A 23,841-nucleotide genomic window follows, 5' to 3' on the forward strand; every position below is an offset into this window, starting at 1 on the left:
CGATGGCACGACGGGTGTAGGAGACGGGGGCCCTGGAGTGGCGACGAAGACTTGAGGATGCGACTCCTTGTTGGTGATGGCGCGATCGGCCCATTGAAGCATGGAGCGCACCTCGGCGAAGGAGGGGGCCGGCCGCATCATGGGGATAAACGACGCCTGTTTTTCGAAGCGTTCGCTGAGGCCGATGAGGAGAACGTTGATGAGTTGCCGGTCATCGACGGGGTCCCCAAGCTCGCGGAGTTTGTCCACGATGGACTTGAGACGCTGGCAGTAGACGTTGACCTGAGAATCGCCTTGGACGGTGTTGCGGAGCTCGGTGTGGAGGGTGTTGACGCGGGCGTCGACGCTGTCCAGGAAGAGTTGACGTAGAGCCACCCAAAGGATGGCGGCGTTGGTGGCGTCGCAGAACACGAGGTTGAAGATCTCCATGGAGACACGCTGATAAATCCACTGGATGATGGCGAGGTCGTCCTTGACCCATCAAGGATCGAAGGGCCGGGCAACGGAGCTGGGGGCGACGTGATCCAGGAGGTTGCAGCGGCCGAGGTGAACTTCAAAGCGATGACGCCAATGATAATAGTTGTGCTTTGAAAGATCTAAAGTAATGGGGATGAACGGGCTGACATCTGAGATGGTGTCAGCATAGTTGATGGTGGTGGGTAGGGTTGGAGCTATGACGAGGGTGGAGGAAGAAGAGGCATCGATCGCGGTGGAGGCGGCCTTTGCTTTGGCGGCAGCGAGGGCAGCCCGGCGTTCGAAGAAGCCGGGCGGCGGCGACGTGGGAGGCGCAGCCATGCTCTAGGAACGACTAATCTGATACCATGCAAAATTATAATGAAACTTTTATATTGATAATTGGGGGTACAAGAGATATATAAAGGCCTAAGTCACAAACCGACTAAGCCTGGGTTTCCTAAACTGAGTCGTTTTTGATCAACTTGTATTACAAGTCTAACATATAATCTAACATATATCATGCAAGACAGACTTCTTCTGGTATAACATTCGCCCATGTTCAGAAGTATGCAGGTCATCTTGTATATATTACTCCCTACGTTCGGAATTATTTGTCGCAGAAATTGATGTATCTAGATATATTTTAGTTCTAGATATATTCATATCTGAGACAGGTAATTCCGTACGGAGGGAGTACTTCGATAATTATGCAGCACCGCCGAAAAAAAAAAACTCGGTTCCTTGAGGTTCTGTCTTGATCTGTGTGAACTGTGAAGTCATGCTGGTACGTACTCCCTGTTCTATCCTTGTGTGGTTGATCTCTACGAGAGCTGTCATGGTGAAAATCCATAACGGGGATGGCGACGTCGCCCAGCACAGTAGTGTGAGCGGCCACTGATGTTGGCGGCCGCCCAACATATGCATGACATCAACACTCTTACGTAGGCTAAACCAGAAACAGGTACCTCCCCGAAGCTTCCAGAATTTTAATTTGTGCTCGAGCGATTAAACAAGCTAAGGCTCAAACGTGCTAAATTATCAAATGAATGATGGCGACATCTTCACCGTATTTAAACCCTCTTGACCTGGACCATATACACATTATGCAGGAACACGAATGCTACGCTGTTATCCCTGGTACTACCACTGATAGCACCATTTATCTACTGATTAATGCACATACGTGTATGATGCATGACAAGTAAGTTGGCCAAGCATGGGTTCAGTATGTGCCCATATCTTTTTTTCCTCATGCTTGTTTCCATTCACATTGAACTCGACAAAAATCGTGACACACCATAATCAACATCCATCAACATGCCATTCTCCTAAAAAAATCAATCTTGCCGAGCTCACTAATAAATTACATCACATAAATAGAAGTCATTAAGTGAAGAGCTGATTGACCTACAAGAAAGAATTTGTGTTATTATACACTACAGAGTTGATCTTGGCCCATGCCTCGCTGACGACCGGCCTGCTGCCGGCGGCAATCATAGTTAGAGGTGCTAGGCACGAGCCACCAACCAAGGTTCCACTTTCCAAATGGTGTAGCTAGATCTCGCTCGACTCAGATTTATCCAAGTCTCAGTCAAGTGATAGAACATGTAAAAGAAAAAAAATAGAATGAAATTTTCTACGGATCTTCACGTAAGATCCCACGATTACAGCATCGACTGAGACTGAGATTTAGCAATCCCGCTTTTCAAAACAACCCTTTAATTTTCGTTTGCTATTTTTTAATTATTTTTTTGAAGGCTAGAAGCCACATATTGCAAGTCCAAGCCTTACATGAGCACTCCGGATAGGGAATTAACCTGTGGATGGATGGTTAGAAGGACAGTGATATTCCCATCCCATAAAACTTTAACTCTTAGACTTGACACTTGTGCTAACATTTTTCTGAATTTATTTCAGGGCATCCGATGATGTGTGTTCAGTTGGAGCCGACGTTCCCGTCTATTATGAATGTGGTGACTTCATCAGTCCCAAAATGATTTGTTGGCTCAGTCTCCGAGGTGCTCACAGGGGTACGTTGTGCATGCGTGCGTTCATATGAGTGGGTATATGAGCGTCTGTGTCTGTATTGTGGTTAAAAAAATAAGAGCACTCCGGACAAAAATCTACATCCACATATACACATATCTATATCCTATATATATTACACTACTTAGAAAACACGTAAGATTTTCTGTTTCGCACTCCTATTCCAGTGAGACTTCGTCCGCCGGTCCGCCTCCCCATCTCGTTCGTGGTTTTTCTCCAACATCGCACAATGGTCAATTGGGAGGAATGGATGGAGAAACCCACGGAAGCCCGCCTCTGGTGAGATCCTCAGCTGTTCTCCACCTTCCAAACCCTAGAGTTCAGGCGAGCAGTGGTGACATATGCTTGCGGCGGTTCAGACGAGGGTCTCAAACACTGATACGCGAGACCTTGGAAGAGGCAATGCACCAACAAGGAGGATATGATCGTGGATGTACGCAGCAGGGCTTACCTATTGCCGATGATAACGTCTTTGTTCCCCGCCGACGAGGTATACCTTGAATTTTTTTCCCTCCTCTCTCCTTCCTCCAATCTTCACCTAACAAAGGAAGTAGTGACACTCGCAACCATCTTCATCCATCGAGGTTGCTATTTCATTACCTGTTATAAATTTTGAAGTCCTCTAATTTGTTTGCTAACGTATGTTTTGCTTGTTTATGCTGTTATTATTGGGATCTACGTGTTCCTCAACAAAAGGAAAAAATGATATATTAGATATATAGTTATTACAAAAATCTGGATTATGATACATTCAATGACCGATAAATTACACATTTGCACAATCAAATTTCTTTTCACTAGATTACAAAGAAATACACCCGTGACAAAACTTACAAACTCGAAGCAGCGGCAACTCCAGAAATATCAAGAAAAATGGACGATGTTCTTTACAATGAAAAGAAAAGGAGAAATCAAGGAGGCTGTGAAGGCGAGGATTTGCTAGGTCATAAACATTGAGATTTAGGCAGATGTGTTCTGTGATTGATTTCAGCTGATGAGACTCAAAGCATTTCCTAAGCTGGCTTAAATGTCCTCCATGGCTTGGATGTTGGATCCCAACAAGAACGGAAGGTGGGGATATCGTCCATTTAAGCGGATGGCATCCAAACTGTGATCTCTTTGACCTTCAAACCTCACTTTGAACAGCGCGTAACTGCCGAGAGACTACCGGAGCAGCCACTGGACCAGGCCATTCAGGTAGATAGTAGAGTTACCGTCCATGGTTGCGGCCATGAGTTGTGCTTCGGGGCAAGCATGGACGGCATGGCCGCTGCCCCCGCATATACCAGCAACCCATCGAAGGAGCCGCACGACTGGCCCTTCGTCATTAGTAGGGTAGATAACAGAGCTACCGGCCATGAGCTGCGCTTCAGGGCACACGCCCGCGACATGGACCTCTCGATCGGCGGTGCGCACACAGTCGTCGGCGGTCGGTCCCTGGTCTATCCATGGCCCGTTGACTGCACTGTATACCGTGTTGGTGCTGGTGCATGCGCGGCCGCCGGTGCACGGCTCAGCCTCGCTTCCTTGCACGTCGGTGAACACTGTGAGCTGGTCCTCCATGAATCTGTACGTGAACATGACGCTCTCAATCCCGTCTGTCGACAACCCCTGCCAAGTGCCAACCACCGCGAGGATTAACCGGTGAACAAAGCATTCTACATCGCGCGTGCGCGGAAGATTTGGGAGGTGCGTACCTTGCGGGTGCCTGGCCACTGGATGGCGCCGCTCTCGCCGATGAGAGAGTTGTCGACGGCGGTGATCACGACGGTGTCCCTCATGGTCGGGGCGGTGCCTTGGCGGTCGATGGCTGATGACACTAGTAGAAAAAGGGCCTTTAGTCCCGGTTTATAAGAGCCTTTAGTCCCGGTTCTGGAACCGGGACAAAAGGGTCGGTACTAAAGCCTCCCCCTTTAGTCTCGGTTCTAACTAGAACCGGGACTAAAACCGGGACTAAAGGCCCTCCACGTGGCCGCTGCCTGGAGGTCCACCTTTAGTCCCGGTTGGTAACACCAACCGGTACCAAAGGAAATTTTATGATATTTTTTTTGATTTTTTTTTGAATTTCAAATTTCAAATTTATGAATTATTTTAACCTCTAATCTCTAATCATCCTTCGTCACTGCTCAATTTAACCTTTAATCTTTAATCACCCCTCATCATTTCAAATCGTCTAACTTCCCGAATGGTCACCCATCCTGAGCACGCTTAACTTCCGGGTTCTATTCTCCCTCGTTTTCAAGTCTGCACTTGTTGTTTTTCTGACAATAGTAAGATGTCAATCCTATTAACCCTCAGGAATTTAGCTTGAGCATGAAGTCACACATTTCACTGTTTGAGTTTGAAACTATTGTTCTAAAAATCAATAATTATTTAGTAACACTAATATTTCTTGAACAAGTAGTTTCACCACAGTTTGACCCTAGTTTGACCACAGTTTGACTGCAGTTTGACCATAGTTTGACCAGATTTGACCAAAATTCAAAAAACTGAAATAATTATTTAGTAACACTAATATTTCTTGAATAAGTAGTTTGACCATTGTTTGACCACAGTTTGACCATAGTTGACCAAAATTCAAAAAAACTGAAATAATTATTTAGTAACACTAATATTCTTGAATAATTATTTAGTAACACTAATACTTCTTGAATAAGTAGTTTGACCACAGTTTGACCATAGTTTGACCAGATTTGATCAAAATTCAAAAAACTGAAATAATTATTTTGTAACACTAATATTTCTTGAATAAGTAGTTTGACCATTGTTTGACCATTGTTTGACCACAGTTTGACCATAGTTGACCAAAATTCAAAAAAACTGAAATAATTATTTAGTAACACTAATATTCTTGAATAATTATTTAGTAACACTAATACTTCTTGAATAAGTAGTTTGACCATAGTTTGACCAGATTTAACAAAAATTCACAAAAAAACTGAAATTTGAGGATAACTTTTTTTCCTTTTAGAATTTGAGGATTCTAAAAATTTGCAAACAGGCCGTAGGCGGTCTCCATCGGATGCAGATTTTCGCTCTGAACATTTTGATATATTATACGTTTTTTCCGACATCATATGTAAAAGTTATAGCCGTTTTACATTTTCCCTACATTTTTTGCAAAACATGTACAAATTTAAGTTTTAAAGTTTTCCTAACTAGTAGATGTAGTAATATAACTACCTCTCGAAGAATTTTATTTTTTGAAGTTTTTATCATTTTTTTTGATTTTTTTGAAATAAAAAGGCGATCCATAGGGGGGGGGGTGGGTAGAATTTGAAAATTGGACCTTTAGTCCCGGTTTGAGACACAAACCAGGACTAAAGGGCATCGCACCCTTTAGTCTCGGTTCATGCCTCAAACCGGGACTAAAGGGCTAAGATGAACCGGGACTAATGCCTTAGCCGCACGAACCGGGACCAATGCTCACATTAGTCCCGGTTCATGAATGAACCGGGACTAATGGGCTGACCCGGCCTAGACCATTGCCCCCTTTTCTACTAGTGTGACTCCGGGGACTCGAACTTCTTTGCTGCAAGCAGTCTGGGGAGTCGATTGATCTTGTTTGCTACTGGCTCTCTCTGACGATGGCACATCATATATGTGCTGGTGTTTCGTGCGACGTAAGGAAGCCGAAACGTGGACGTGCAGCGGGCGTTCCGCGTTACACACGGCTAGTCAACTTGGCGCCGTAGTACTGCAGTCAACTACAGTAGCATCCAAGGAACAAGAGGTAAAAGCATCCCAACTTGCACAACATGTGACGTTTTAGTCCTAAACTTGCAAAACTCAACCCCGTCATACCCCAACTTGCACTGCATGTGACGTTCTAGCCCCAGGCCAATGACAAAACGACAAGTGGCAGCCAGGTGGCTGGCCCGGTCGTCGCATGCACTTTTGCAGAAAAACCCCTGCCATTTTCTCTAATCAACGCGCAGTACAGCACAACACCTGAATTAATTTTGTCTCAATCCAGTGGTTCTGCGTCACTAGAATGGCGATTTCCCGAATAAAAGAAAACACACACCATAACAAAGATTGCGTGACCATTGTGCTGTACTGCGGGTGCTGTGTTGTGCTGTAATCCCCCTGCCACACTATACGTGCTATAGGCAAAATTACTCAGTTTTACTAGTGCAGGAAGGAACAAAAAGGAAGTTGTGTTAAAAGAGATAGCTACAAAACCTAGAGTGATCTCAGTTTCTACATACCTCGCCTTTGTCTGAATCTGAGTGTCTTTGAGGAAACACAACTCTAATATCATTGTAGAGATAAAATCGCCTCTCTTCCTCGGTCGCGGACTCGCGATACTCCGATTGAGTAGTTCTGATGACATGCCAGGTTTGGTCCGCTGCATCGATATTGATGATTTCTTGGAAAAGGGGCTCAGAAAACGCAGGTGCAAAGCATAACGAAAAACCCCTCCAGCTGAACTATCATTCACTTTGGAAGGTCTGCAGCAAGACTTCTTTTCACTGTCTATTTGACAGCAGCAACCATTAGCATTAGTGCGACTTTCTGAGCTCCCAATGGGACTCAATTCATTTGATTCGCTAATGTCACATTCCATTGAGCAATACATTCTGTTAGTGTGACCTCCCTTTTCTGATTCATCAGTCAAGTAGCAGTTCTGCCCCTGTTCACAGCCTGCAAAATTAAAATAATTCATCAGTAACTTGAACTCGACAGTTTCACTTTAGCTATCAATGGTATTGGCATTACATTCAGAAAACAGAGTGCCGCATTCTCTAAGTTCACTTCCATATTGGACTGGCTCGACCTTTGTGTGACTGGCATCGCTTCCTTCTTTCACTGGATTAGAAAGAGGAACAGATGACAGAGTGACCTTTTGCCGCACGAAAGTCTGTCCCATTTTAAAATAAAAGAAAAAAGATGAACTCGAGAAAAGAAGTTATAAAAAAGATGAATAATCATGACACACTTTCTTATTCATCAAAACAAATAAAACATGTCTTGATGCAAGTTTGGGACAAAAGGCGAATAATTATGAGCCCTTCTAAATAGGCGAACACCATTACTCGAAATGCTTCAAAATGGCTCCTTTTGACACACGTCAAGATAGCTTTTTCCAGTGCATCAGTATATTCCAGGTCAAATTTACTGGGAATCCAATGAAATGGTAACATTTTCAGTTACTGGCCTAGTCGCCACAGCGGCAACCAGTGTTGGTAATACAAAACAAACCTGGGACAATTCTACTATCATCTCTCAGTAAGACTACCGATATGAAATGTCCAAACCTTTTGCTTGTTATATCTACCGAAAATAGAAGTTTATGAATGGCATTGACATACAACCACATTTAATAACTTAACAAAATTGAGAAATACACCATCATAGGAACTCAACTAAATTGAGAATTCCTATATAGTAAATCAGCATGATAATAAAATTCTATATATTTCCAAGTTCTGATATAACAGCTATAAACAGTTGCAGATATGGGATCCCAGTAACTCAACATAGTTGATAAATATGCCATAGGAACTCGAAAATATTGAGAATCACAATAGAGAAAGTCTACAGAATAAATATTCTGCTGGTAACCCATATGGAAATAAGAAAATCCAAGCCATGACGATAAATAAAATCTGTGATTATCTTCAGTATTTAGGTCTACATGACAATGAAAATAGTCAGCAGTTACGGCCTTGCAACAACTCCCAACTTCACATACCTTGGTTCCAGCAGGCATGCCACTCAAATCATAGTTGCAAAAGAAGGTGTGCAGCGGTGTCTTCTCTGGGTTACTGACCACCTGTCAAGGGCAACAGTTTGTAAAACAGGTGCATCAAAGTATGACGGTTAAATAGAACTTTAAATATATTAGCCAATAAAAGAACAACTTGAGGGTGGTGGAGATGGAGACAGTACATCAGCCTCACAATTAGCGTCAGATTCTCAGATATTGACATGCACACACAAGGAGCAAACTTTTGAATTTCATATTCCATTTTCGAAATGGCAGAAAATAGTAAACGGATATCTGAGGCATCCATTATAATGAATTGAGGATGTTTTATTTGTTTAGATAGTTCAGCACAGTGGTGTCAGCTTGTGAAGATTAGCGATAGGGTGAAAAATAAAAAGAAACTAAGTACTTGGGTTGATTAGAGCTATACTGCAGGTTGTGTTGTAATGTGCGTTGATTAGAGAAAATGGCAGGGGTTTTTCTGCAAAAGTGCATGCGACGACCGGGCCAGCCACCTGGCTGCCACTTGTCGTTCTGTCATTGGCCTGGGACTAAAACGTCACATGCAGTGCAAGTTGGGGTATGACGGGGTTGAGTTTTGCAAGTTTGGGACTAAAATGTCACATGTTGTGCAAGTTAAGGTACTTGGGATGCTTTTACCTCAAGGAACAATATTCGTCCATATTCACACAATCGAGGGGGATATATACGTACGTATGACGTTAACACTCTTACGTACGCACGCACGCAAGGGATCAGCGAGGAAGCTATCATCAGCACAGTCCAACGGGATCCACTGCTAGTACCGTACGTGATTCCGAACCTGGGGGATGCTTGTTGCTGTATTATCATATTATATAAAGGAATCACTGGAAGATAAAAAAAGTATTACCCGATAGATGATCCCAGGAAGCATTGACGAAGACGACTTTTGCGCGACAAACACAAGGGGTGGCTTCTTTTTACAGCTCTTGTTTAAAATCGACCAATGGCTCAATATGTTCCAGCTTTTACTAGTGTCCATTCTCCATTTTTCGTTACTCGTTGAAATCTCTGTTGGAAATTGGCAGTAGCCAGATTGTGAACTATGAAGAATGCATGAAATTAGTCTTTACACATTGTAACTTGCATGCATTTTCTCAAACGATAATGCATTAAAGTTCATGGTTGCCCATATCCATCCATGCGTGTGGAGCCAACTTTTTAAAGGGTTGGAAGAACGCGTGGACAATCGATGCAGCTCCAAAGTCCGAACTGCTTTGCGCCAACACTGAATGGCACAGCCAAGAATATACAGATGCAGAAACAAGCTAAAAGAAGAACTCAAATGGATCACCTACAGAGAGTCAAGAGGAAGGATTACGGTGGATATGAGACTTGGATCAAATCCTTTAGATAACTTGCTTTGCTGCTGTTGTATCTGTTGTTTACTATTTTTTATTTCCTTCATTAGTTTTGTTTGTTTCTTTGATCTATAGTTTTTATTTTTATTTTTATGGACCTTATTCTTTGTATTCTATTATTTAAAAATCAATAAAAATACGCAGCAGAGTCCTGCTGTTTCCCTCAAAAATAAAATGGCACAGCCATATGATAGACTGCCAAGGGTGTCACATATGCTGCATGTCCCGGGCTGTATTTTCCCTAGTGCTTAAAGAAATTATATTCCAGCAAAGATGTGGAAGGACTCGGATCACCATCATAATCGTGGCCTGCAATATTTAAGACCAATTTAGGTGATTCCAAGTTGCAAAAAATCATATGGGTCACAGAAAGTTGAAGATGCCCGGCCAGATCTATTAAAAACCACTACTTGGAGCATCTACAAGCTGATCCCCCATACCTGCCCCCAAACACTCGGACAGACTGCCTGGTCAGTGTCGGGATGTAATAATGGCACTCAACGAGCGGGCTTCTTAATGTCATCCCAAACGTTTAGACTGACCGGCACTTTCCATATCCATTAAGAAGACAACATTGGATAATCGTTCCAAACATGTGGAGTACACACAACTATTTACACATAAATTAGACAACTACTACTATGCAATCAAATAATGTTTAGGAAACTGAGTAATAAGGTTGTGGTAAACTCTTGGAGGCTCTTCAAGTATTGAACCATATAGATCCGCTGCTAAAAAGAAAAAGGTTCTTCTGGTTGCAGACAGAAGAATTATACTTGTATTTTTTTTTGCAAGAAAGAAGAATTATAACCTTAAATCAACAGTTTGGTTGTACTAGAATGATGTATCATCACTTCATTAATGGTCTAGAATGGTGGAACGAGGGAGGAAAATGTGCAGAAAACATGTTTAGTTGGTTGTATGATTTCTCCTTTCAGTTTTAAGTGGTGCCCCGGCACCTTTTGGAGCCAGCCACATATGTGCCATACAAAGTTGGACATGCCCAGCTTGATCTAATTAAAAATCACTACCTAAGATTGCCTCTATTTTCATTCACTAAAGTCAACTTCCTAATTATTCTGTGTTGTATTTGAAAACAAGAGATCGTATTGTCCATTAATTACCAAGACAACAATGGATAATTGTCAAACATCTAGAGCACACAACCATTTCCACATAAATTAGACAACTACTACAACTACACAATCAAATTCTTTTCCACTAGATTACAAAAAAAATACAACTGCAATATTTTTTACAAACTCAGATGCACAAACTAATGAAGCGACAATAACAAAACTATCGGGATTTTCCTTTCGTGACAATACTAACTCAAGGCGGCGGGAAGTTGGGAGCCCGTAAAACATGAGGGTTTGCTCGACCTACAAACCTTGCGTCTAATAACGGGCCTTCTCCTCGGGGGCGCATAACAGGGTCATACCTCCCGCCGCATACAGCAGAGACCCACAAGGCCGCGGCCGTCAATCCGACGGCGGACCACCGGAGGAACCGCACGACCAGGCCTTCGTCATTGAGGTAGATAGTAGTGTTAGGGCATCTCCAGCCACGCCCCCAACAGGCCCACCAGGACACTTTTTCGGCGCTGGCGCCGAAAAAACGGCCCAGTCGCGCCCCCAGGACGCCGAAAATCGCCGGTTCGGACCTTTTTTTCCGCCCGGCGGTCACAGCTCGAACCCGGCGCGCTAGGGAGCAGTTGGGGGCTCCGGCGCTAGGGAAAAGCACGCCTGGCCCACACCGACAGGGGAAAATTCAAGGTTTTCTTCGCCTCGCACCCCCCGCGCCCTCGGCCACCACTAGCTATATCCCGGCGACGGCCGCCGCCCTACTCCGCTAGATAGCCATTCCCCGCCGGAAAATAGCAGCGCTTCACCGCGGCAGCCCCTCCCACAGCAGCTGGGCGTTTCCGGCCGCCGTTTCCGGCCGCGGAGGCGCGGTTTAGCGGCGGGTACACGCCCACCGAGCGCAAGCACTAGTAGAAAACAGGGCTATGGTCCAGGCCGGCTCAGCCCATTAGTCCCGGTTCAGTCTAGAACCGGGACCAATGTGGGCATTGGTCCTGGTTCGTGAGCCCAGGGGGCCGGCCGGGCCACCTGGGCCATTGGTCCCGATTCGTCTGGACCTTTTGGTCCCGGTTGGTGGGACGAACCGGGACCAATGGGCCTCGCTCCTGGCCCACCACCATTGGTCCCGGTTGGTGGCTTGAACCGGGACCAAAGGCTTCCCTTTAGTCCCGGTTCATGTCATCAACCGGGACCAATGAGGTGCCTATATATACCCCCTCGCGCAAGAGCAGAGCACATTGCTCTGTTTTTTTTGGCCGAGGGGGAGAGGGCTTTGTGGTGCTCTAGCTCACCTCCTATGCACATGAGGTGTTCGATGGAATGCCCGAGCCACACTACTTAAGCTTTCTCCTCTCGAAGCTTGACCTCCAAGCTCCATTTTCCTCGAGATTTGTCTAGATTTAGCAGTCCATCGCGCCCCGTCCCCGTCTTCACCGCCGTCGATCACCCGCACCGATCTCATCACCGACACCACCGTGGTGAGCCTCTTGTTCTTATCTTCTTTCTGAAAGGAAAAATATTCTTACTTGTATGTTTAGATAGATACTTGTATCATTTTCTTACATTTATTATTGCATCTTATATAGTGCGATGGTTTTGGTATCCGCCCCCGTCGGCCCTCGTCCTGTCTATGATTCGGATTTGGTATGTATATTATCTTTATAACTATTGGTTCATTTATTGTTTATGAAAATTATGCCGACCAACGTGACATAGATTTTATTTATCTAGGATGTATGTGAATCGGAAATGCCAACCGACCCTATTGTCGAGAGGTTAAATTTAGTTGAAGAAGAAAACAATTTGTTGAAGGAAAAAATAAAAAAATTGAGGAGGAGAAGATGATATTGGAGTTGCATGTTGCGGATGTCGTCGATGATCACAAGATCAAGATGGATGCAATGCGCTTGAAGATTAGAAAGATTAGAAAATATGCCATTCATACCGAGGCTTGGTATCATTATGCCGTTGGATCAATTGTTACCTTGGTTGCGATTATGATCGCATTTGTTTTCGCATTGAAATGTTTTACATAGTTTCAATGTATGGTTTAATTAATTAGATGCTCTGGAGAGCTATATGTTGTTAGATGAGAACTATGTATGCACTTTGGTTTTAATGTGATGATGAACTTCTATTAATTTGGACACTTAATTATATATAATGCACGCAGATGAACCGGCAATGGATGTACGGTGACAGACACACCCGCGAGTACATTAAGGGCGTGCATGAGTTTCTCGATGCGGCTGAGGCAAACAAGCAGAATGGTTTTATGTGTTGTCCATGCACTGAATGTGGGAATACGAGGTCTTACTCTAACCGGAAAATCCTTCACTCCCACCTGCTTTACAAGGGTTTCATGCCACACTATAATGTTTGGACGAGGCACGGAGAAATAGGGGTTATGATGGAAGACGGCGAAGAAGAAGAGTACGATGACAACTATGTGCCCCCTGAATACGGTGATGCTGCAACGGGGGGAGCTGGTGAAGATCAAGAGGAACCAGACGATGTGCCCAATGATGCTGCCACGGGTGAAGCTGCTGAAGATCAAGAGGAACCAGACGATGTGCCCGATGATGATGATCTCCGCCGGGTCATTGTCGATGCAAGGACGCAATGCATTAGTCAAAAGGAGAAGCTGAAGTTCGATCGCATGTTAGAGGATCACAAAAAAGGGTTATACCCCAATTGCGAAGATGGCAACACAAAGCTCGGTACCGTACTGGAATTGCTGCAGTGGAAGGCAGAGAATGTTGTGGCTGACAAAGGATTTGAGAAGCTACTGAAAATATTGAAGAAGAAGCTTCCAAAGGATAACGAATTGCCCGACAGTACATACGCAGCAAAGAAGGTCGTATGCCCTCTAGGATTGGAGGTGGAGAAGATACATGCATGCCCTAATGACTGCATCCTCTACCGCGGTGCATACAAGGATCTGAACGCATGCCCGGTATGCGGTGCGTTGCGGTATAAGATCAGACGAGATGACCCTGGTGATGTTGACGGCGAGCCCCTCAGGAAGAGGGTTCCTGCGAAGGTGATGTGGTATGCTCCTATAATACCACGGTTGAAACGTCTGTTCAGAAACGAAGAGCATGCCAAGTTGATGCGATGGCACAGTGAGAACCGAAAGAAAGATGGGAAGTTGAGAGCACCCGCTGACGGGTCGCAGTGGAGAAAAATCGAGAGAAAGTACTGGGATGAGTTTGCAAAGGACCCAAGGAATGTATGGTTTGCTTTAAGCGCGGATGGCATTAATCCTTTCGGGGAGCAGAGCAGCAATCACAGCACCTGGCCCGTGACTCTATGTATGTATAACCTTCCTCCTTGGATGTGCATGAAGCGGAAGTTCATTATGATGCCAGTTCTCATCCAAGGCCCTAAGCAACCCGGCAACGAAATTGATGTGTACCTAAGGCCATTAGTTGAAGAACTTTTACAGCTGTGGAATGGAAACGGTGTACATACGTGGGATGAGCACAGACAGGAGGAATTTAACCTTAAGGCGTTGCTGTTCGTGACCATCAACGATTGGCCCGCTCTCAGTAACCTTTCAGGACAGACAAACAAAGGATACCACGCATGCACGCACTGTTTAGATGACACTGAAAGTATATACCTGGACAAATGCAGGAAGAATGTGTACCTGGGCCATCGTCGATTTCTTCCGACCAACCATCAATGTCGAAAGAAAGGCAAGCATTTCAAAGGCGAGGCAGATCACCGGAAGAAGCCCGCCATGCGCACCGGTGATCACGTGCTTGCTATGGTCAATGATTTACACTACGTAATCTTTGGAAAGGGTCCCGGTGGACTAGCTGTTCCGAATGACGCTGAGGGACACGCACCCATGTGGAAGAAGAAATCTATATTTTGGGACCTACCCTACTGGAAAGACCTAGAGGTCCGCTCCTCAATCGACGTGATGCACGTGACGAAGAACCTTTGCGTGAACCTGCTAGGCTTCTTGGGCGTGTATGGGAAGACAAAAGATACACCTGAGGCACGAGAGGACCTGCAACGTTTGCACGAAAAAGACGGCATGCCTCCGAAGCAGTATAAAGGTCCTGCCAGCTACGCTCTTACGAAAGAAGAGAAAGAAATCTTCTTTGAATGCCTGCTCAGTATGAAGGTCACGACTGGCTTCTCGTCGAATATAAAGGGAATAATAAATATGCCAGAGAAAAAGTTTCAGAACCTAAAGTCTCATGACTGCCACGTGATTATGACGCAACTGCTTCCGGTTGCATTGAGGGGGCTTCTACCGGAAAACGTCCGATTAGCCATTGTGAAGCTATGTGCATTCCTCAATGCAATCTCTCAGAAGGTGATCGATCCAGAAATCGTACCAAGGCTAAGGAGTGATGTGGCGCAATGTCTTGTCAGTTTCGAGCTGGTGTTCCCACCATCCTTCTTCAATATCATGACGCACGTCCTAGTTCATCTAGTCGACGAGATTGTCATCCTGGGGCCCGTATTTCTACACAATATGTTCCCCTTTGAGAGGTTCATGGGAGTCCTAAAGAAATATGTCCGTAACCGCGCTAGGCCAGAAGGAAGCATCTCCATGGGCCATCAAACAGAGGATGTTATCGGGTTTTGTGTTGACTTCATTCCTGGCCTTAACAAGATAGGTCTCCCTAAATCGCGGTATGAGGGGAGACTGACTGGAAAAGGCACTCTTGGAAGAGACTCAATAATATGCAGGGACGGATATTCTTGGTCTCAAGCACACTACACAGTTCTACAGAACTCTACCTTGGTGACCCCGTATGTCGATGAACACAAGAACAGTCTGCGCTCCAAACACCCGGAGCAGTGCGACGACTGGATTACATGTGAACACATCAGGACTTTCAGCAGTTGGTTGGAAACACGTCTCAGAGGTGACAACACTGTTTGTGATGAGTTGTACTTGTTGTCCAGGGGACCATCTTTGACTGTATTGACTTACAAAGGATACGAGATAAATGGGAATACATTTTACACGATCGCCCAAGATCAAAAGAGCACCAACCAAAACAGCGGTGTCCGCTTTGATGCAGCAACCGAGAGCGGAAAGGACACATATTATGGTTACATAGTGGACATATGGGAACTTGACTACGGACCTGATTTTAAGGTCCCTTTGTTTAAGTGCAAATGGGTCAATCTGTTAGGCGGCGGGGTACAGGTAGACCCACAGTACGGAATGACAACAGTGGATCTGAAAAATCTTGGGTACACTGACGAACCGTTCGTCCTAGCCAATGATGTGGCACATGTTATCTATGTGAAGGACATGTCTACCAAACCGAGAAAAAGAAAAGATAAGGAAGCGAATACATCATACGATGAGCCAAAGCGCCACATAGTTCTTTCAGGAAAAAGGGACATCCTGGGAGTGGACGGCAAGACAGACATGTCTGAAGATTATGAAAAGTTTCATGAAATTCCTCCCTTCAATGTCAAGGCTGACCCAAGCATCCTGATAAACAATGAAGATTATCCATGGTTACGGCGCAATAAGCAAATGACACAAGCGAAGAAAAAGTGAAGACTTTCTCCCGCAACTATTATGATGATACCATGCCAAATTTGTAACAGACGAACATGCTACCATTGTCCGTTTTGTACATGCACATGCTATGTGGGTGAAATTATGATACCATCCCAACTTTCAACTTTTTCAGAGTTCATTTGAAATGCTTTCATGTCTTATGGTTCGAAACTTTGATACTTCGAAAGTGATTGTCCATTTTGTACACAAAGTGCATCAAGTTTTTGTCGTAACCCTCTCTACTTTTTGGAACATGCTATGTGGGTGAAATGATGATACCATGCCAACTTTCAACCTTTTCAGAGTTCATTTTGAAATGCTTTCCAATTTCAGAGTCATTTAGCTCAAAGAATGAATTAATAGCAAACAGAATGAACTACAAAACTTTTATGAAAATAAAAACAATCAATTAAAATATTATGTTATGATCAACTAAAATAAAACTATAATATTCTTCAATAGCAAAAAGAATATAATTTTTGTGACCTAAAGTCAAACTATAAGTATTTAATTGTAAGTATAAATAAAAAATAAATAGCAAAGAAGAAAAAAAATTCTATTTTTATAGTAAAGTTATTCATAAACTAGTGATTCACACAATTTTTTAAAAATTCAAATTTAAACTATTCAAAATTTAAAACTAATGGCACTAACAGAAAGTTTATAATTTTTGTGACCTAAAATCAAAAAGAAATCACTAAAAAACTATAAGTATTTAGTTGTAAGTATAAATAAAAATAAATAGAAAAAAATTCTATTTTTATAGTAAAGTTATTCATAAACTAGTGATTCACACAAATTTTTAAAAATTCAAATTTAAACTATTCAAAATTTAAAACTAATGGCACTAACAGAAAGTTTATAATTTTTGTGACCTAAAAGCAAAAAGAAATCACTAAAAAACTGTAAGTATTTAGTTGTAAGTAGAAATAAAAAATAAATAGAAAAAAATTCTATTTTTATAGTAAAGTTATTCATAAACTAGTGATTCACACAAATTTTTAAAAATTCAAATTTAAACTATTCAAAATTTAAAACTAATGGCACTAACAGAAAGTTTATAATTTTTGTGACCTAAAAGCAAAAAGAAATCACTAAAAAACTGTAAGTATTTAGTTGTAAGTAGAAATAAAAAAATAAAAACCAAAAAAATGTAGAAATAAAAAAGAAAAAACCAAAAAAAATGCCTCCTACTGGGCCTCCACGGCCTGAATACGACTAGAAACCCTACATGGGCCAGGATTCAGGCCCGCAGAAGGCCCAATAGGCCCACAGGCAGTAGCAAGTTTAGGCCCGAAAGCCTGCATTAGAGAGGAGCTCGAATGCGGAGGCACACCAGCGCTTATAAACCAGTGCCGGCGCCCTTCAGCTAGCGATGTGGGACTAAACTTTTGGGCGCGGGGCAGCACAAGGCCATTGGTCCCGCTTGGTGGCACCAACCGGGACTAAAGGGGGCATTGGTCACGGTTCGTGGCACCAACCGTGACCATTGCCCCCCTTTAGTCCCGGTTGGTGCCACCAACCGGGACCAATGGCCTTCGCTTCTCGCCCTTTCGGCTGCTGAAAATTGGCCTTTGGTCCCGGTTCGTCGCACCAACCGGGACTAAAGGGAGCATTAGTCCCGGGTCGTAGCACGAATCGGGACTATTGCTCTGGCTATATAAGCCAACACTTGTGAAATTTTGGCCAACTGCCTCCCATTCGCCCGGACGCTCCCAGGCCGTTCGTCGTCGTCGTCGCCGCCCCGAGCCCGTTGTCGCCCCGCGCCGTCGCCCCGCGCCCGCCGCCGTCGCCCCGCCCCGTCGCCGCCCCGAGCCCGCCGCCGTCGCCCCGCCCCGTCGCCGCCCCGATCCCGTCGCCGCCCCGAGCCCGTCGCCGCCCCGCCCCGTCGTCGCCCCGCGCCGGTGCCGGCCCTTTTAGGTTGATGATGTTGATGATATGATGATATGATGATGTTTTTTTTCTGTTGATGATATGATGATGTTTTTTTTCTGTTGATATGATGATGTTTTTTTTCATATATGCATTTTTTCATACATGTATTAATTTTTTAAGTTGTTAGTAGATATCGATTTTAGGTTAGTGCATTTTATCACTGATTTTAGGTTAGTTGAGCCTCTTTAGTGCATTTTATGTTAGTTGCATTTTAGGTTAGTGCATTTTATGTTAGTGGAGAGGAAAAAGTAAAATAAGGAAAAGGAAAACAAGTAGAGAAAGAAGGAGAAGAAGAAGGAGAAGACGAGGAGAGGAAGAAAAGGATGAGGAGAAGAAGAAAGGAATAGAGGAGAAGAAGAAAAAATAGAAAAAAATTCTATTTTTTCTTCTTCTCCTCTATTCCTTTATTCTATTTTTTCTTCTTCTCCTCTATTCCTTTCTTCTTCTCCTCTTTTTTTCTTCTTTTTTTCTTCGACCTTCTCCCCCTCCCGATAGGAAAGTTTTATATAGAAAGTTACAATTTTAGAAAAGTTTTATATATGCAAAAATTATAATTTTAGAAAAAGAAGGATAGGAAAGAAGAAAATAAGAAGAGGAAAGAAAGAAGAAGAGGAGAGGAAAAGAAGAGGAGAAATAAATAAGAAGAAGAAAAAAGAAGAAAAAGAAGAGGAGAAGGAAGAAAGGAATAGTGGAGAAGAAGAGAAAATAGAATATTCTATTTTCTCTTCTTCTCCACTATTCCTTACTTCCTTCTCCTCTTCTTTTTTTCTTTTTTCTTCTTCTTATTTATTTCTCCTCTTCGAGGGGTCGAGGGTCGGGAACTAGGGTAGAGGGTCGAGGGTCGTTAAGGGGTCAAGGGTCGAGGGTTTCAGGGTCGAGGGTTCGACGGTTCTATAGGTTCGAGGGTCGAGGGTTCCAGCAGGGTCGTCTAGGGGTCGAGGGTTCCAGGGTCGTCGAGGGTTCGAGGGGTTGAGGATCGCCGAGGGGTCGAGAGAGGTTTCCTAGTGTCAAAGTATTGAAGAAATCCATGCCTTCATCATTAGCCGGAAGTAACCAGGGCATGTTGGTACGAAGTTCTGCAAAGTTGTTCTGGAATGGAGTCCCGGATAGAATAATCTGCCTTTTGGTACGAATTCAGCAAAGGCCTTCCAAATAGCGATATTCGGAAGGCTCTTGCTGAACTTTGTACCAAAAAGCGAATTATCCTATCTGGGACTCCGTTCCAGAACAACTTTGAAGAGCTTCGTACCATCATGCACATGTTACTTTCGCCTAATGATGAAGACATGGTTTTGTTGAATCCTTTGACACTAGGCAACCTCCCGACCCCTCGGCGATCCTCTCGAACATGAGAGGAAGAAGAGGGTCGTCTAGGGGTCGAGGGTTCCAGGGTCGTTGAGGGTTCGAGGGGTCGAGGATCGCCGAGGGGTCGAGAGAGGTTTCCTAGTGTCAAAGTATTGAAGAAATCCATGCCTTCATCATTAGCCGGAAGTAACCAGGGCATGTTGGTACGAAGTTCTGCAAAGTTGTTCTGGAATGGAGTCCCGGATAGAATAATCCGCCTTTTGGTACGAATTCTGTAAAGGCCTTCCAAATAGCGATATTCGGAAGGCTCTTGCTGAACTTTGTACCAAAAAGCGAATTATCCTATCTGGGACTCCGTTCCAGAACAACTTTGAAGAGCTTCGTACCATCATGCACATGTTACTTTCGCCTAATGATGAAGACATGGTTTTGTTGAATCCTTTGACACTAGGCAACCTCCCGACCCCTCGGCGATCCTCTCGAACATGAGAGGAAGAAGAGGGTCGTCTAGGGGTCGAGGGTTCCAGGGTCGTCGAGGGTTCGAGGGGTCGAGGATCGCCGAGGGGTCGAGAGAGGTTTCCTAGTGTCAAAGTATTGAAGAAATCCATGCCTTCATCATTAGCCGGAAGTAACCAGGGCATGTTGGTACGAAGTTCTGCAAAGTTGTTCTGGAATGGAGTCCCGGATAGAATAATCCGCCTTTTGGTACAAATTCAGCAAAGGCCTTCCAAATAGCGATATTCGGAAGGCTCTTGCTGAACTTTGTACCAAAAAGCGAATTATGCTATCTGGGACTCCGTTCCAGAAGAACTTTGAAGAGCTTCATACCATCATGCACATGTTACTTTCGCCTAATGATGAAGCCATGGTTTTGTTGAATCCTTTGACACTAGCCAACCTCCCGACCCCTCGGCGATCCTCTCGAACATGAGAGGAATAAGAGGGTCGTCTAGGGGTCGAGGGTTCCAGGGTCGTCGAGGGTTCGAGGGTTCTTCTCCTCTATTCTTTCTTCTCCTCTTTTTTTCTTCTTCTTCCTCTTTTTTTTTTATCGGGAACGAGGGTCGTCGTGGGACATAGATGTAGTGTCATCGTTGTCGATATATACCCCCTCCCGATAGCTTACTATGATTAGGTAGCTAGTTCTACGTTTGGCACTAATATATCCATCTGTCATGTTTGAATAATAATTGCCATGTTGTAAATATTTGTAGAAACTATGGACACCGCCCTAGACGAAGCAACAAAAGAAGCGTTGTTGAGGGACATAATCACAGAAGGAAGTGATGCCATCTTGTTGTTTCTCAACGAAACCGATGGTCTGGAAGGAGAGGGTGAACAAGCTGGCTACGGTGACCTAATGCCGGTGCAAGAAGAAGAACATGAGGACGGCTCCGGTGACCCAATGCCGGTGCAAGAAGGAGACCGTGATGACGGCTCCGGTGACCGAACCGAGTCCGGCCAGGTATATATATATTAGTTAAGCTTATGCTGACTAGCTGATTGATGCATTCATTGTTTTGGTATGTACACATATTAATTAAGTCTTTGTTCTTTTTTCTAGCCCTCCGGATCGAGCACAACTTCGGTAAAGAGACGAGGCCCGAAGAAAAAGTTGAGCTCGGATGAAAAGTTTGAGATCATAGCAATCGCGCCCGACGGCCAACCTATTGAACCCCTCCGGACAAAGAGCGCATTTGTTGCTCAGTGTGGGGTTCTGGTTAGGGACAAGATCCCGATAAGCATCCAACAATGGTTTAAGCCGGCTACAGAAGACCCTGAGGTCTCTTATGTCAATGATATGCAGAAAAATGATCTTTGGACTGAGCTGAAGTCAAATTTCACCCTACCGCCTGAGGATAATCCAGAGAACCCAGTTAAAGAGAAATTAATCAAGTCTTTTGCTCTGAAGAGGATGGCAGAACTATTCAGGAGGTGGAAGAAAGAGCTGAATAAGTTTGTCGAAAATAATGAGACACCAGAATTCAAGGGCAGATATGAGAAGATCAGAGATCACTGGCCCGAATTTGTGGCCCACAAGACATCGGAAAAGGGTCAAAAGATGTCGGTGACAAACAAGCAAAATGCTGCGAAGAAGAAGCTTCACCATCGCACGGGGTCAGGTGGCTACCTCGTAGCCCGGCCTAAGTGGTCCAAGACTGAGAATGATCTGGTTCATAAAGGGATCGAACCAGAGACAATTAACTGGCCAGACCATTGCCGGACTTGGTTCTTCGGGGCTGGCGGAACCCTGGACCCTGTAACAGGGAAGTGCATTTGGACGAACGATCAAATGGACATACCAGTCAGTAAGCTTAAGCAGTATATCGAAGCAGCGCAGGAAGGGACATTCTTTCCAGACAGAGAGAAGGACGAGCTCACAATGGCCCTCGGGAATCCTGAGCACCCTGGATGGACACGAGGCACGCCAGGCTCCATTCTGTGGAAGGTTGGGTTTCCGGACGCAGGCGGTTACAAATCCCATGAGAGGAGGAAAAAAGTGCAGCAGACCCAAATGCAGGCGCTACAAGCAAGGGTAGACGCGATAGAAGAACGAGAAGCAAATCGCAGCAAACGTACTGCCGAAGCCTCCCCCGAAGCTACCCCGCCATCTCAGCGCAGAAGCAGCGTGGCTTCCACCGAGCTGCTTCAGCCGGAGCATGCCTTGACGGCTCCTGCCAGCTATCCCGTGGATGCTATAACGGAGTCTCAAAATTGCCACCTTATGACGCAATGGATGAATTTGAAGGTCAAGGCGGCTGTTGGCTTTGTTTATCCTACTGAACCCGACACAACTTTTCACTGCCGGCCGATTCCAGAAGGATATGCTAGGGTGATGGTGGATGAGATAACGGAGGGATTTGAGGACCTCCAGCTTGACCACCCTACCAGTGAAGGGGAGAGTCGGCTGGGGTCTGCTCTGAAGACTCCATGCCTATGACGGAAGGAGCTCATCAACCTTCCGAACTGGACGCCACCGCCTCCTCCTTCTCCTCCGGCGAGTCAGGGCACTCCGCCTCCACCGCCTCCTCCTCCGGCGAGTGACGATCAGGGCCCCCGGCTGGCTCCTTCTCCGGCGTGTGGCTGCACTCCGCCTCCTTCTCCGCCTACGCCGACGCGCCCGAGCAGCCAGCCTCCTCCTTCTCCGGCTCGTCAGCAAGGGCGGAAGAGACCTGCCGCCGCTCCAGCTGCTCCGGCGCATCGTAGTCCTTCTCCTCCGCCTCTTAAGAAAGTAAAGAAGACAACCGCTACGTCTGCTCGGTCGACGTCTAGCAGTACAACCAGAGGCGGGAGGACATACAAATTCGGTCCTTCTTTGAAGACTCCAGAGAAGTTACCATATGAGAGGACCCTGGAGGAGAACGCCGAGATCGCGCGAGAAGAAGTGAGGAACTTCTTTGAAGGGGTGAAAGCAAAGAAACATCCACCTCCGGAGGAGAAGGTAGATCGGGTGAAAGTGAAGCGCACTCTGGCTGCCCTGACAAAACCACCGAAGTCTGATCCGCCGAAAGGAAACTATGACTGCATTATTGGAAAGGAATTTGCCGAAGCGGAGCGGTCGGGAAGTACTGTCAGTGATCAAAGGCTGAAAGAACGACGAGCCGGGAAACAAATTGCCCAGCTCGGCGAACAAGCGAAGCAATCGTGCCCCCCGCTCAAGGTGCCTAGCCACAACGTCGCTAATGATCCGAGGATGGTGCCCGGTTATAGCAATCTTGCAGATTACCTGCCCGACGAAGTACATTATGATCCATGGACGTGCAGATACAAAGATATGAGTACGGGAAGCCTCTCGTCAAAGATGAAAGATCTCTATCAACGATGATGCGAAGATTGCATGATTGCTACTTAAAATCTGCAGAGACTCTGGGGGGAGGAGTACTTTGTATGTGAAAGTTAAAAAGGAGCATGACCTCGTTGGAATTGATCTGTTGCCTGTTCCATTTGAGGAGTTCTATCAGTTTTTCAATCAATTGGCCCTCGATAAAACAACAGTCGCCTGCTACTGTCTGTAAGTAATACTACTTCTGTCATTAAGTTTCTCTATATAGCTTAGCTCTTTCATTGCATGTATTTATAATCATCCTCACTATATTATGCAGATTGAAGATCGCCGAATTGAAGAAAAGACAAGTCGGTGATATTGGGTTCATTAACACATATCTCATAGATGCAACTCAGGTTAAATTGCATGCCGCAGATACCGAGGCCAACTTGCTACGATCGTTGGTAATAAATCAAAACAAAGATATAATACTCTTTCCTTACAACTTCAAGTGAGTGTTACTGTCTTGTGCGTATTCGGTTTCCCTTATATATTAGTCAAGGTTATAGTAATGTAATTGATGAGTTATGCAT

The sequence above is a fragment of the Triticum aestivum genome, chromosome 1A, assembly GCF_018294505.1.
Source record: "Triticum aestivum cultivar Chinese Spring chromosome 1A, IWGSC CS RefSeq v2.1, whole genome shotgun sequence".
Taxonomy (NCBI): Eukaryota; Viridiplantae; Streptophyta; class Magnoliopsida; order Poales; family Poaceae; genus Triticum; species Triticum aestivum.